The sequence below is a fragment of the Notolepis coatsorum genome (assembly GCF_963971535.1).
Source record: "Notolepis coatsorum genome assembly, chromosome: 8".
Lineage (NCBI taxonomy): Eukaryota > Metazoa > Chordata > Actinopteri > Aulopiformes > Paralepididae > Notolepis > Notolepis coatsorum.
In genome coordinates, this window is record NC_140172.1 from 65,987,253 (window position 1) to 66,002,046 (window position 14,794).

General features: G+C 40.4%; 1 protein-coding gene across 1 annotated transcript in view; it reads right to left on the reverse strand.

Moving 5' to 3' along the window:
• Positions 1-14,794, reverse strand: part of nono (non-POU domain containing, octamer-binding) — a 55,192-nt gene that overhangs the window by 21,047 nt on the left and 19,351 nt on the right. The window lies entirely within an intron of this gene.

Here is a 14,794-nt window from a genome sequence, read left to right on the forward strand (position 1 = left end):
TGTTCTATATTATATATATATTAGGGATGTTGACAATTAAATCGAAGATCGATTGATTGATCGTTAAGGATTTACTCGAACACATGACATTTACTCAATCAACAATGATATGTTACAATGTTGTCGGTCTCTTATTACATTGTAGCCGTCAGTAGAATGGTGTATTTTCAAAGCATGTTTCAATGAACAGATAGAGGGCGCAATATAACTATGACGAGGAAAAACCTACCTGTCTGGAAAATAAGCAAGGGGAAAAAACATGAGCGATGCAAAGTTAGGAGTTGCGGATCTAGCTAACGTTACCGGTGCTCGCAAGGTTGCATTGACGACAGACAGCTGGACTGCCCTGAGCTACATGTTACCGTTACTTGCTACTACATCACGAGGAGTGGCGAGTCACCACTGCAGTGTTGCCAACTACTAGGGGTGGGAATCACCAGTTTCATCACGATACGATATAGATTCTTTGGACAATGATACGATATTTGCCGAGATCACAAAGTCTGCCACGATACGATTCGATTCAGGTGCCTGCGATCGATATGAGATGATATTATATGCCCATTTAACACAATCAGTAACATTTAGATCAACTCAAAAAAGGCAATGGAAATATAATTTTTTTTTTTACCTTCTCCTTCTCCTATTTTTCTTTGATTTTCTCCTCGTCCCAATTAGTCGTTGTACCAATCGCCCCCCTCCCCTACCTGGTTGTTGTTTGCATGTTCTCCTACGAGTCGGTACAAGGGTGTCCTGATGTCGAACGCACGCTTCCTCCGAGACGTGCGCCGTCAAGCCAGTGACGCTCTTTCCACTTGGCAGCGAGGACTCTCATTGGTGAAGTGTAACGTGTGGGAGGGCACGCTATCTCCACCAAGTCCTGCCCCGCTTAACAAGCGCCGAGACCTGACCTGTAGGCGTCGCTGTCCAAAACGCCAGATTCCCACCTGCCAGCTTTCCCACCCCCTAATACTGCCAAATGTATTAGTATGAACAACCAGCCAAGCTGGTAGCAACGCCGAGAGCTGGGCTCGAACCCAGCGTCTCCTGCGTTGGTGACGAGCGCAATCTCCGCTACACCATCTGACATTTTTTATTTTTTTTTGCAATTTAACAATATAATTTATTTAAACCTATATAACAACCAATCATTTATATAAACAATGAATATGTATAAGAATCAGTGATGAATGCAGTGTGTGGATGAGTGAAAAGTGAAGTGCGGTGTAAGTAGGAATAGTATAGTTCAATGGGTGGTGGATAAACTGTTCAGAGGAGATGGAGAAGCAGAGAGAGAAGGTCAAACAGGGACACATGTATACAGGCAGCTCTCACTGCCCAGGCGAGTCTAATTGGGTTGACGAGCCCCCACTCTACCTTGCTCCAGGAGGGGCAGCAGACTCGCCAATAAGCAGGCAAAGTGGGGGCAGTCACAAATTAATTAAATAAAAACAAGTCACTGGCTGCTTCTGATAATCCAGTCTATTCCATCAGGTTCTGTTTTCATCTGTTCTGTTGAGGTGCTGGCTAGAGGCGCCGTCTCTGTTTTCCTCAGTCTGGGTTTGGTTAAACCATGAGGACTGAGGTTTCTCTTAATCATCATGTTCACTCTTAACACATTGAGTGCCAGCAGGGGGCGCACGATTTATCGCTTGAATGCCAGCCTTTTGGGACTGATTTTCCGATATTTCATGATTTTCGCGGAGCTATTTCTATATTATGGCTGTGTCTAATACGCCCGTCGCTTATCAATGACTTGCTTGCCGTCAACATGTACGAAACGGATTGTTTTTTCATCTGTACATTTCCGTTTTATACCGTTTTAAAAAACTGAAGTTTTTGAAAATGTCTATATATAAAAGAAAAAAAAAGATTCCACGGAAATAGCCAATTACTGGAATACACACAACACGCTGTCATTTTCCGGTTGATTTATGAATAGTTTTGAAATAAACGCTAGATTATCGATAGTATATGTGTACTTATGCACGCTAGAGAAGCGGGCTGAAAAATCGATTATCTATGACCTGGTCAGGGTTAACGTCATATACACACATAGGGGACACGTTGTGGAATATGTGAAAAAAAACATCCGATTACCCCAAGACTGGTAAAATAGATTCCTTACCTCACATCAGATGTTCTGCAAAAAGATTCCAATTCCTGATCGCCATTCCAAATATCTATGGCGTTTATTGATCCAACGATCCAACCTCGAAACACATATTCCACGCTGCTCTGAGGGTCCCCAATGAATGCAATCGTCTCGGGTTACATGCCTGAGAAGTAAAATGTGGAATCCGGGTTTTTCCCCCCCATGCATTTCCATTGAGTCCAATCCGGGAGACGATAGGGCGGTATTTTCCCTTTTCGAGGTCAGAGCCAGTCCCAATGATAACGTGAGGCTGGATTGATGAAAAATGGATAGATATCGCTAATAAAAGCAATAACGATTAAATAACGAGATTTCGTCGTTGGCACTCAACGCATGGCGGCGAACAACGAGATTTCTCGTACTTGGCACTCAAAGTGTTAACAGGGACGGGGTTGAATGTGAACTAGATGAGGGAGGGACAGACGCGAGTTTGTTTCTTCTCTGGTGTGAATCCTCATGCGTCTCTTTATATATGACTTCAGACTATATCCGTTCCCACAAACTTCACAACTAAATGTTTTTTCCCCAGTATGGCTTCCGATATGTACTTTTAAGTCACGTTTTGCACCAAATCTTTTAGGACAGTGTGCAACTATAGGACTTTTCCCCAGTATGGCGTCTTATATGTACTTTTCACCAAATATTTTAGGACACAGTGTGCAACTATAGGGCTTTTCCCCAGTATGGCTTCTCATGTGACTATTCAGGTGTCCCAGTGGAATATATCTTTTAGGACACAGTGTGCAACTATAGGGCTTTTCCCCAGTATGAATTCTCATATGTCTATCAAAGTTTATAGTGATAGTAAATTTCTTGCCACAAACAGTACATGTCCTGTGACTTTGAAGGTGAAGTTTCAAGCTCTCTGTGGGTTCTAAATGTTTTCCACACAAACCACAGTCACTAGAATGGACTTTAAGATGGCGCATTAAAGCATTCCTATTAGGGATGCAAGATAATTATCGGGCCGATAATTATCGGGCCGATATCAACAATTATGACGTCATCCCGATAACGTTATTAATAGCTCTGATAACAATAATTTTTTTGGTAAAAAAAAATGCGGTGTGGGTGAATTGGAATGAAGTGCGTTTGTTTTGACTGTAGGCTCCTCCCGTTTTGTCAGTACTGTGCTACGACTGGTTTAGGAACAGGGCGTTTTACACAAATCCAGCGCTCCCTTTCTTGGCTGTGACGTAGCCACGCAAGTTAACGTTAACAACAAAGATGGCCGCGTCGGTACTCGGAGTTTGAAGAAAAAGATCGCTTGCTATTTGTAATAAATGCAATGCAGAAGTTCCACAAGGAGGGAAAAGGGCAACAACTTGCAATACATCCAGCCCGACGGGTCATCTGCGGCATCACCACCGCCACGACGGTGTGTTATTGTGTTAACTTAGAAGCCCACGACGACGCGAGGAGCTAAGCAAAGCTAGCCCCTTTTGTGGCTGTGATGCAACCCTTGGTTGAATACGCAGTCACTTATTGCTCCGTAGTAGCCAGGTTAATTTGCACCACCAAGGACTGCTTAAAAGCTAGCGGCTTGAGCCCTTGGGCCATTTGTCAAACGACTCGTCAATAGGTACAAGCGTGCTCGCGCCGTCGTCGCGGGCCCCCAACACCGTGGTGATCATATATCTATGGTGGTGATGCCGCAGGTGACCCGTTGTTGTGGTGGTGATGTGAGGTGGTGATGTGTCCACTCAAAGCCTCTTTTTCAAGGCTCCGCTTTGAAAAAAGAACAAAAAGCTTCGAGCGTCTTAGGTTGGATGCACCACAAGCTGTTGACGGATTGTGAATTTTCATTTGGAAAAATAAATATGGTCACTTTATCAGTCAAAACTGTTGTCTTGGCTTTTGTTTCTGTTGTCTGGTTAGGTCACATTTAAGTTGGTGTTAAGTTATTGTCCTGGGAAGTCTTTTTATGTATTATTATTGTATTGTGATATGTTTTGTTTTATGTTGAAAAAAAAATCAAAAAAAATATATACATTAAAAAAAAATTATAATACAATAAATATCAGTTATCGATATCGGTTATCGGCTTGAGGAGCATAAAGTTATCGGTGTCAAAAAAGCAATATCGTGCATCCCTAATTCCTATTAGGAAAACTTTTCTCACACACTATACAGCTCCAGGTCTCACATGGTATTTGGTTTGATAATTTCACCTCATGGGATGAAACCAGAGCTATTGAACTGGTTGCTTTTAGACAAACTATGTCCTTTGTTTTTCTGTCTTCTTTGATGTCAGTGAGTTTAAACCAGGATGAGGTTCACTAGTCTCCACCCAATCATCACTGTCATCAGTATCAGTTCCAGAACAGTCTGAAGAGAGGAGCTGGCCATCTGTAGTTTGTTCTAAATCACCAGCTGGATCTAAGTTACTGACTGGTTCTGATAATCCACAGTCCTCTCCATCAGGTTGTTTTCATCTGTTCTGTTGAGGGGCTAGAGGCTCTGTCTCTCTGTTTTCATCAGTCTGGGTTTATGAGGTTTGAGGTTTCTCTTCATCATCGTCGTCATCATGTTCACTCTTCACAGGGACAGGGTTGAAAGTGAATTTGATATCAGCCTCCTCCAGACCTTGAAGCTGCTCTCCCTCCTGACTGGTCCAGAGTTCCTCCTGTTCCTCTTTAATCTGTAGGAGCTCTGAGTCCTGGGTTTGGTTAAACCATGAGGACTGAGGTTTCTCTTCATCATGTTCACTCTTCACAGGGACAGGGTTGAATGTGAACTTGATGACATCAGCCTCCTCCAGACCTTGAAGCTGCTCTCCCTCCTGACTGGTCCAGAGTTCCTCCTGTTCCTCTTTAATCTGTATGAGCTCTGGCTCCTCTCCTGCTGTTCAGGGGGAACCTCCTCTTCACAGACAGAGCTGTGGGGGGTCGCAGAAGCCACATAAAACACCGTTGGGAGTCTTCTGGTCACTGCACATATTGCATACCCGCAGCAGAGAGAGTGGGTACGGAAACCTCTTCCAGACATTTAAATGTCCTGTTCACTGTAAAGTGCCAGCTAGGGCTGGGCGATATGGCCTAAATATGATATCACGATATTTTCTGACCTTTCGGCGATACACATCACAATGTTTTTCTTTTTTCCCCCAAACAATTCATTATGAGGCTTCAGTATTTGAGTTTGCAAGCTAACATTAAAGACAGAATAAAATACCCATGCATTTAGCATTATATTATATATTGGATTTAGATTAGATTATTAGATTATATATTGCATATATTTAGCAATGAGATATTATATGATTTAGACATGAAATATGATGAATTGAAAATGGGGGACCCTGATGTAAACAAGACAAAAGTCTCTCTGGTCTGCATCCCCTTAACAATTGTATGTATTGAGCTGTACCCATTCTGCAATATGTTAATAAAGTTTTAAATCAATCAATCAATAAATAGCATTTTTATGAAACTACTGTATATTTGTATGTCTAAATGTTTTGATGAATTGAAAATAGAGGACCCTTATGTAAAAAAGCCGAAAGTCTTTTTCTGGTCTTCATCCTCCAGTCCACTGTTGTTGTATTGAGCTGTACTGTATTGTACCCATTCTGCAATCCGTTAATAAAGTTCTCATTCATTCAGACAGCAAACAGAATAATTTTGATTGACAGTAGAGTCTGCCAATTACGTCACACCGCTTGCACCCGCCCTGCTGTTCTTAACACCAATCGGCAAGCGCGTATTCATTTTTTACTTCCGCTATATCCGCCATTGATTTTGACGAGAGCTCAACAACAACAACAACGGTAGCTCCACGCCGCCGACATTTAGCTTTTAGAGAAAAAAAACGTTTATATATATATATATATATATATATATATATATATATAAAAAAAAAAAAAAGGAATTATATATTTTTTTTTGTTTTATTACTTATTTTTGTTCATTCACGTATATATATGTTTATGGAAACCAACAAACAGTTATAATCTTACACATACATGTGAAAAGATATGTATATATTAGTGCCGTCAATCGATGTCCAGTATGTAGCGTTGGATCAATAAAAGCGATAGGTATTGGAATGGCGATCAGGAATTGGAATAATCTTTTTGGACAACATCTGATCTCAGGTAAGAAATCCATTTTACCAGTCTTAGGATAATCAGACCCGTTTTCACAGAGATAAGCTTTTTCCCTATGTGTGTGTGGCTGTGCGAGCGATCAGGAAATAAGAGAATCGATTTTTCAGATCGCCTATATAGCGTGCATACATTACATACATACATGCATACATTATTAAGGGTGGGACGATACATCGATCCAGATCGATATATCGATCTATTATCAATAATCAAATATGATCGATGCCACGTAAAAAGATCGATTCATATTGCGATACTCTTATTTTGAAAATCCGGCGACGTCATCGCCCCGCGCCCAGTGTTGTGAAACTCAAACTCCGTTTAACATCAACAGCAGTAGCGTCTAGAGCGTCACTAGAGCAAGACTAGTGTGCCTATTCTGTGACCCAAAACATGTCCCTGCTGTTTTATTCCACAACGGGTCCAATGCATCTAACCTGCTTTGCAATCCTCGTCACTCCATTATGCCCACGTCGCGTTAAAGATCGAAGATAACGTTACTTTAGCGTGAGCTAACAAGCTAACCCAGAGCCATAGGCAGAGAGAAGTGGGGACTGGGAGGGTGCATTCTCGGGGATAGCCCCACTAACAGGATCTGGCCGGTACTGCACCTTGGGACTCCCAATATGCTTTTCCAGCCAAAATACAGCTCTGCGACAGTGAATAGGATATTAATATCGAGATAAAAAAGAAAGATGAACCAAAAACAGTGAACAGGAGGTCTATTTGTATTAAAAACAATAGATTGTTTTTCATTTAAATGTCTGGAAGAGCTCAAAAATAAAAATGTCATGATATTTCCATTGCCTTTTTTTTGTTGATTTAAATGTTACTGATTGTATTAAATGAGCACATAATATCGTCTCATATCGATCGCAGGCACCTGAATCGAATCGTATCGTATCGTGGCAGACTGTGTGATATCGGATAATATCGTATCGTTGTCCAAAGAATCGATATCGTATCGTATCGTGATTAAACTGGTGATTCCCACCCCTACACATTATACTATCGATAATCTAGCGTTTATTTGAAAACTCATAAATAGGCTGAAAAATTACAACGTTTGTGTATTCTAGAATATTCCAGTAAAGGGCGATTATCACGGAATCTTTATATTTTCCTTGAAAACGAGGGCTTTTCAAAATGCTATAAAACGAAAATGAAACTATAAAAAAAACAATCCGTTTCGACAATGTTGACTGCAAACAAGTCATTGATAAGCGACGGGCAGATTAGACACAGCCATAATTTAAAACATAGATTAGGTGTTTTAACGCCAACGCTGGCACTGAAAGTGTTAAAAAAAACACAAAAAGTTGAATATTTTCAATATATCAAATGCAAAGTACATTTTTCTGGGGGGGATTATTACAGGCTAGGCATGTGTCAATGATTAGCAACAACGCAGATTTTGATGGATTTTTTGTAATGTCAGATTTAACACCAACTCTTTTCAGAAAAGTGGGAGTATTTCATTTTTTATCTGACATTACAAAAAAATCTAAAAAAATAAAGTTATGATCAGGGCTGAAGTTGAATTAAAGATTTATGACTGTTTAGACTGCATTACTCTCTGTCACAGTGATCTCCTGGTTGTTCCCCACTTAGGTTATCTAACCATCGTGCCGCCGCAACCAGAAACACTGGCCTGGCCTGCTTCTAAGTTCAGTGGCCTGACTGCAAAAGAAAAAAAAAAAAAGTATAATTTTTTCTTTTTACATTTTCAAGTACCACCAGCAGTACCACCAAGCATACCATACCACAGTTTGAGAACCACTGGTGTGAACTAAAGCCGATATGTGTTCTAAAAATGTACAACATCAAGGATGTTTTCAGAGCTGATGATCATGCATGCATGCCTAAATGCATGCACTTATTTATCTAACTAATATATAGATAAAATTGCATTAATTTTCTTTGTATTTTTCGAATTGGGCCCTTTGATCCTCTGCGCGACGGCGCCCAATGTAACTTGTTAGTGGGGGCGGTGTGTTGTGTGTTCTTTTGATCAAAGGCCTTTTGATAAAAGGCTGACCTATCACTGACCCGTCTTACCATGTGTGTGCGCGTCTGTTTGTGCATTGCATATGTATTAGTGACAATAAAGCAGACTGTTTTATTGCAGCCACGGACACAGAGTCCGACGAGCATGTGGCCGCGGAGTCTGGCATGGAGTGTGATGATGAGATGGCTGCGAGAGCCATGGAGTCCGACATGGAGTCAGATAAGGAAGTGGCTGCGAGAGCCGCGGCAAGGCCTATCACTCCGCCCAATTTAGGTGAGAACTAGGGCTGTACCGAATGCGTCGAGGCTTCGATCATAATGTTGACATTCGAATTCTAAATCAACATTCGAATTTTTTTATAATAAAAAAAAATTTCTAATGGCCAGTTTTCGTTTTGTTGTCAGGGTCAGTTTCGCTTTTCAGAACGCAATGTAATGGCAGGCAAGTTAGACATTGTTTTTGCCTCCTGAGCACAGTGATGTATATACATGTAGTACAATGCCAAAGCAGTAGGTGGCAGTAGGTGGCGATGTAGTTCAAACATGAAGGCAATTTTCAACCAATCAGAAAAGTTGAATGTGCCAATACACTTCCTATTCAAAATCAACAATCTACCATCTTTAAATGCCTCACGTGAGCCATTTTGCCAACGTAGCATTTATTTTATTTTTCAGCAAAGAAAGTGCAATAAACAAAACGGATACATTCACCGTGTTCTGCCTCTCATTTGTTGATGAAACAAAACTAACATCAACACAATTGACCACCAAGAGCGGAGTTTAGTCTCACAAAAAGATTGTTGCCGATTTTGTTAGCTTACGTGCTAACGTGATTGGAATATGCCAGTATAACAGTATAGCATTGTGGCTAGCAGCAAAGTTTGTTAGCTTACATGCTAGGAATATGCCAGTATAACAGTATAGCATTGTGGCTAGCAGCTTGGTAACGTTAATGCTAGCAGAATGAATGGATGTAAACTTTATTTAACAGATTGCAGAATGGGTACAATACAATACGGCTAAATACAAACAATTGTTAAGGGAATGCAGACTGTTGTAGCTTGGACTGGGCTCCGCTTATAACAATAACTTAACACATGGTAGCCGCAGCTCCTTGGGACAGCTCTGCTGTAAACACTGGAAATAACCGTGCAGGTCTCTACTGCGCATGGGCGTTGAGCAACAACGGCTCTGTATCTCGCCGATTACATGGCACCGTTGTCTAAGGCCCCATCCACACGAGAGCTGGTTTTAATATAACCATGATTGTATGTGCGCAGTTGCACTGTTCTGCCACACACAACCGGGGATTTGCTACACTGCAACCGCAGTCTTTAAAACCGGTGGCCAGGGTGAAGTTTTGCGTGTTGCAGTTGCGTGTGGGCATAGCAATCGAGGTTATTCCCAGTGTTTACAGCAGAGCTGTCGCAATTATTTCCCATGTTCACAGCAGACCGCGGGGTAGAGATTATAGCAGAGCCAGCTACACCAGTGTTTACAGCAGAGCTGTCCCAAGTAGCGTTATATGAAAATGATTGTAACAAACTTTTGTTCAAAACGTATCGTCTGTGTTGAAGAGTGTTGTGATCGACTGATGTATTGTCGCATTCCTGACCTGACGCTGAGAGTAAACATGTAGCTGCAGCTAAACTAAACTCATGTGTTGTCAAGTTATTGTTATAAGGAACCCAGTCCAGACTGCATCCCCTTAACAATTGTTTGTATTGAGCCGTATTGTACCCATTCTGCAATGTGTTAAATAACGTTTACATCCATTTCATATCCGTACGTTACCACATTACGTTAGCATTTAAGCTATATACTATACATACTATACTACAGCGTTTCCGTTAGCCGGTAATTACCGGTATTTGACCGGCAAAATATGTTGAAGTCCGAATATTTAAATCTCTCCGGTCATAATGTCCGGTGAAAATAATTTCTCTAAGCACAATTTTATTATTTGAATTGTATTAAAATAGGCTAAAATTAAATAGCCTATGCGATGAACGAAACAATCATTACATGTTGCTTCACTCTGATAAAGCGCGGATGGCGCCGCTCGGATGTGAATCTTTTTTTCTTTCTTTTTTTGAGCCTGTCTGGCCACCATAACGACAAACAGGTATACGAGCGAGAGAGAGAGATGGCCAAAACAAGCTAAGCTTAACAAATATTTCATGAAACCAAGCACAAGCAGGTCTAATAATAATGACAACGAAGATGAGTCTTATGAACTTGAAGTCACAGAGACCGCTGATGCCGTGGTGAAAGAAAACAGAAACAGAAATGTCGAGCGTTCAGGCCCGAGTGGAAAGTTTAATTCTCCTGGCTGAGGTGCGACATTATATCCACATTTTCCAGTTCACTGATCCAGCCAGGGTTACCACAGTTCATTCTGGAACCTCAGATCCCCGCTGATCATGGAGTTCTACAGTATCGCGTTGGATCCATACACGTATCAATTTTTTCGTATGGTGATCAGGAATTGGAATATACCAGTTGGATTAGGGCTGACATTCGAAGCTTTTTTTGGCAATCGAAGCTTCGGGGCCGAGCTTCGATTTTAATTCGAAGCTTCGAGAGAAAAAAAAAAAAAATATTTATCTTATGTTGTGGGACTTGTCCAGCACTTTCGTAAACGTTGTTGTTTTTAAATGTGCTCTATAAATAAAGTGGGTTGGATTAATTAATTAATTAAGTAGCCCCTTTCGTGACTGACTCATCCAACAAGGTTTCACTCGGCTGTGTGATTTAATTAAAGGTGGATCGCTGTTGTCGTTTGAACAACTTCAGATTTCATGGGAACTACCAATCCCCCAAATCAAGAATGTTTAAGATGAATGAAGTAAGATTTTGATTATTTGAAATATGGCCTGTGTAGACTAAACTATGCACAGAATTATGTCAGTCTACAAGGTCCGGATTCTACATGGTCCGGCAATGTAGACCTTGTAGACTCCACTACAGACCAATTATCAGTGAATGTTCATGCATTTTTAAGAAGGGCAACTTCCACAAAAAAACAAAGAACTCACCAAAACATCTCAGTAGCACCTTATCTAAATGTTATATTTCATATATGGAGATTCATATTTATTTATGTATTGCATGCATTTCTACATTTTATTTCCCATTTTGTTTATTCATCCCAGTATCTTTCTTTCTTATGTGTGGAATTCTACAAGGTGCGCGCACACACACACACACACACTTACATTTAGTCATTTAGCTGACGCTTTTATCCAAAGCGACTTACAAGTTCTGTACGACAAGACAGCAAGAAGGGTACAACTCTATCAGCTGAGTAACAATGTTCATCAAAGTGTTGCGTGTTACAGTGTAGGTTAGTTTATTAGGACAAGTGCATGACAGTAAGGTTAGTCACGGTTAGATTTTTTTTTTTTTTTTTTTTATCATTTCAGATAATGGTTGAAGAAGTGAGTCTTTAGTCGACGGCGAAAGATTGGACGGGATTCGGCTGTCCTAACTGGGATGGGTAGTTCACACACACACACACACACACCTACACACACACACAAATCGAAGTAAAAAATAAAAATAAAAATAAACTTCGATTCTTTTTTTTATGTTCGAAGCTTGTGCCATCGAATCGAACGTTCGAAGCTTCGAAGCATTTAAGACAGCCCTAAGTTGGATACCATCTGATGTCAGGTAAGGACTCTATGTTATCAGTGTTAGGATAATCAGAGTAAGTTTGATGAAGTTATAAGCTGTTTTGTGAAATGTCTTCTTTCGGTTTCACTGTAAAAGTCCGAGAGGAAATCAACAAGGCGATTATCCGCGCGCGGCCGTAATGTGCTTGCGTGCACGTATAATATTGATCATCTAGCGTTTATTTGAAAACGATTCATAAAAAGGCCGACGAATATCAACGTTGTGGAATATTCCACTAAAAGAAGATTTTCATAGAATGCTCCAGAATGAGCTGTTTATCTGAAAACGGGGGCTTTTCTAAATGCTCTGAAACGGAAACGACGCGATAAACAGCCTTGACAGCACTGACTGGAAAATAGTCTTTGATAATGCGATGGGCAGATTAGACACAGCCATAATTTAAAACATAGATTAGGCGATATTAACGTTAACATTGGCGCCGATGGTGGCATTCAGCCGGTAAAAAGGAAAACCAGGCTGACCGGAATTTCTCGAATATGTCCGGGGATAGAAATCTTGCAGGACACCCAGACCGGCACGAATATGTTCTAACTGAAACGCTGCTATACTATCCATTCACATTAGCATGTAGCTAACAACACTGGCGGTCTTTTGTGAGACTAAACTATCCGTTCTTGGTGGTAAATTGTGTTGCTGATGGTCGTTTAATCAACAAAATGAGGCAGAACACACAGTGAATGTATCCGTTTATTTATTGCAGTTTCTTTCTTTGCTGAAAATATATGTTCCGTTGGCAAAATGATCAATAGGGTCCAGCTGTGTTTCTTTTTTTTTTTAAACTTAAATTTTTATTTTCATTTTTTCAACAACATACATAGACAACATTCATAGACAATACACAGTACATAAATTAAAACAAATAGACAAAAAATGGGTAAAGAAAAAGTGTGACATGGGTCCTTCGGTCCCTTCTACATTTGCATTATTTATTTACATTTTTATTCATTTCCTTGTATCCTTTTCAAACCTCTGTGATGTCGTTACTTCCCCTCCTGTATTCTTCCCATTTTCCCCATTTCCATTCAAACTTTTCTTCTTGCAGCCTCAGCAGATGTGTGATTCTCTCCATTTCCTGTATCCCCTCTACCAACTCTATCCATTGATCCTTTGTCGGCACTTCTACCTTGTACCACAGTTTAGTTAAAGCTTTCTTGGCTGCCACCATCAATATCTTAATCAAATATTTGTCTTCCCCTTGGATTCCTTCCTGTGACAGATTCCCCAAATACAACACTTGGCCTCCCTGGGGTATTTCGTATCCTATTATTTCATTTATTATCCCTCCTATCTCTTCCCAGTAGTGCCTTATCTTCTGACATCCCCAGAATATGTGTGTATGGTTCGCCCCTTCCTGTCCACACTCCCTCCAACATGTTTTCTTTGCTGGTGTGTAATTGCCCTGTATTTCTGGTGTTATAAAATATCTAATTATATTTTTCCACCCAAACTCCCTCCATATCCTTGATCCTGTGGTTGTTTGTTGTGTCTTACATGTGTCATACCATTCCTCCTCTGTTATCTCTATTTCCAACTCTCTTTCCCACTTTTCTTTCACATACAATGTTGTATTTCCCTTACTGTCCATTATTGCCTGATATAGTGCTGATATCACCCTCCCCTTCCGTCCTTCGTATGACTTTACCATTATCTTAATTACCCCATTCTGTTCTTTGTCTCTATCTTGCTTTATTTCTTTGTTATAGTAGTCCCTAATCTGTAAATATCTAAAGTGGTCCCTATTCTCTAGTCCGTATCTTTCTTTCAATTTTTGTAGAGTCTGCATCTCCCCTCCTTCCGTCATCGTGCACATTGCTGTTATACCCCCCCGTTCCCACCTCTTGAACCCATGATCTTCTATCCCTGGTCTGAATTTGTTGTCGTGTGCTATCCATCTCAGTCCAGCTGTGTTTCTAAACAGGAAGTTTAGTGAGCGTTCAGCCTTTTCTGATTGGTTGAAATGGCCTTCATGTCTGAACAACATCGCCGCCTACTGTTTTGGCATTGTACTACATGTAACGGTTGCTGGTGCTGTGGGTACGCAGTTATACACGGTTGTTCACCTGTGTTCACCTGTGTGGACGGAGTTTTATTTTTTTCTACTTCGGTTATATTAAACCCAAACACTCGTGTGGACAGGGCCTGAGAGTTTTGGCGAGTAACCAAAACGGAAACACAATTTCAGCGTTGCCAGTAGGACACCGCGTTATCCTGCCAAAGCGGCGTTTCTTTTTAACTTAGACAGCAAACGTAATCATTCAGCAACAAAAACGTTGCTGTATTCACCAGTGTAACCATGGCCTAAACCAATGGGGGTTTTCTTCAGTTGCAGTTAAAAGATTAGGCTACACTAATATTATACTATAAGACGTCACCATCACTTTCATACCAACCATGCCCTTATTGGATTATTTATGTTGACGAAACTGATGTTATAAAAGAAATTTAATATAATAAAAAAAAAAAAAAAAAAAAAAAAAAGAGACTTTAATCAGATTAATCACTTTATTCAAATTGAGGATTGTTTATAAAAGATTTTAATTTTTTTAAGTACGTTTTTTTTTAATATAGACATTCGAAGCTTCGTTCGAATACTTCAATCAAAGGTTTGAATGTTAAAAAATGAAATTCGGTACAGCCCTAGTGAGAACACAACCAAATTGTGTTTACCGTTTGTAGATATGGTGTGTAACCATCCTACATTGTATTAGAGCCATATGAAATCCGCATTCACGGAATCGCGGACGGAATTGACCAATAAAAAGGGAATCAACTGTAAAACGTGCAATATTGCAGAATTTGCCCTAATCTGGACTGAAATTCCCTGT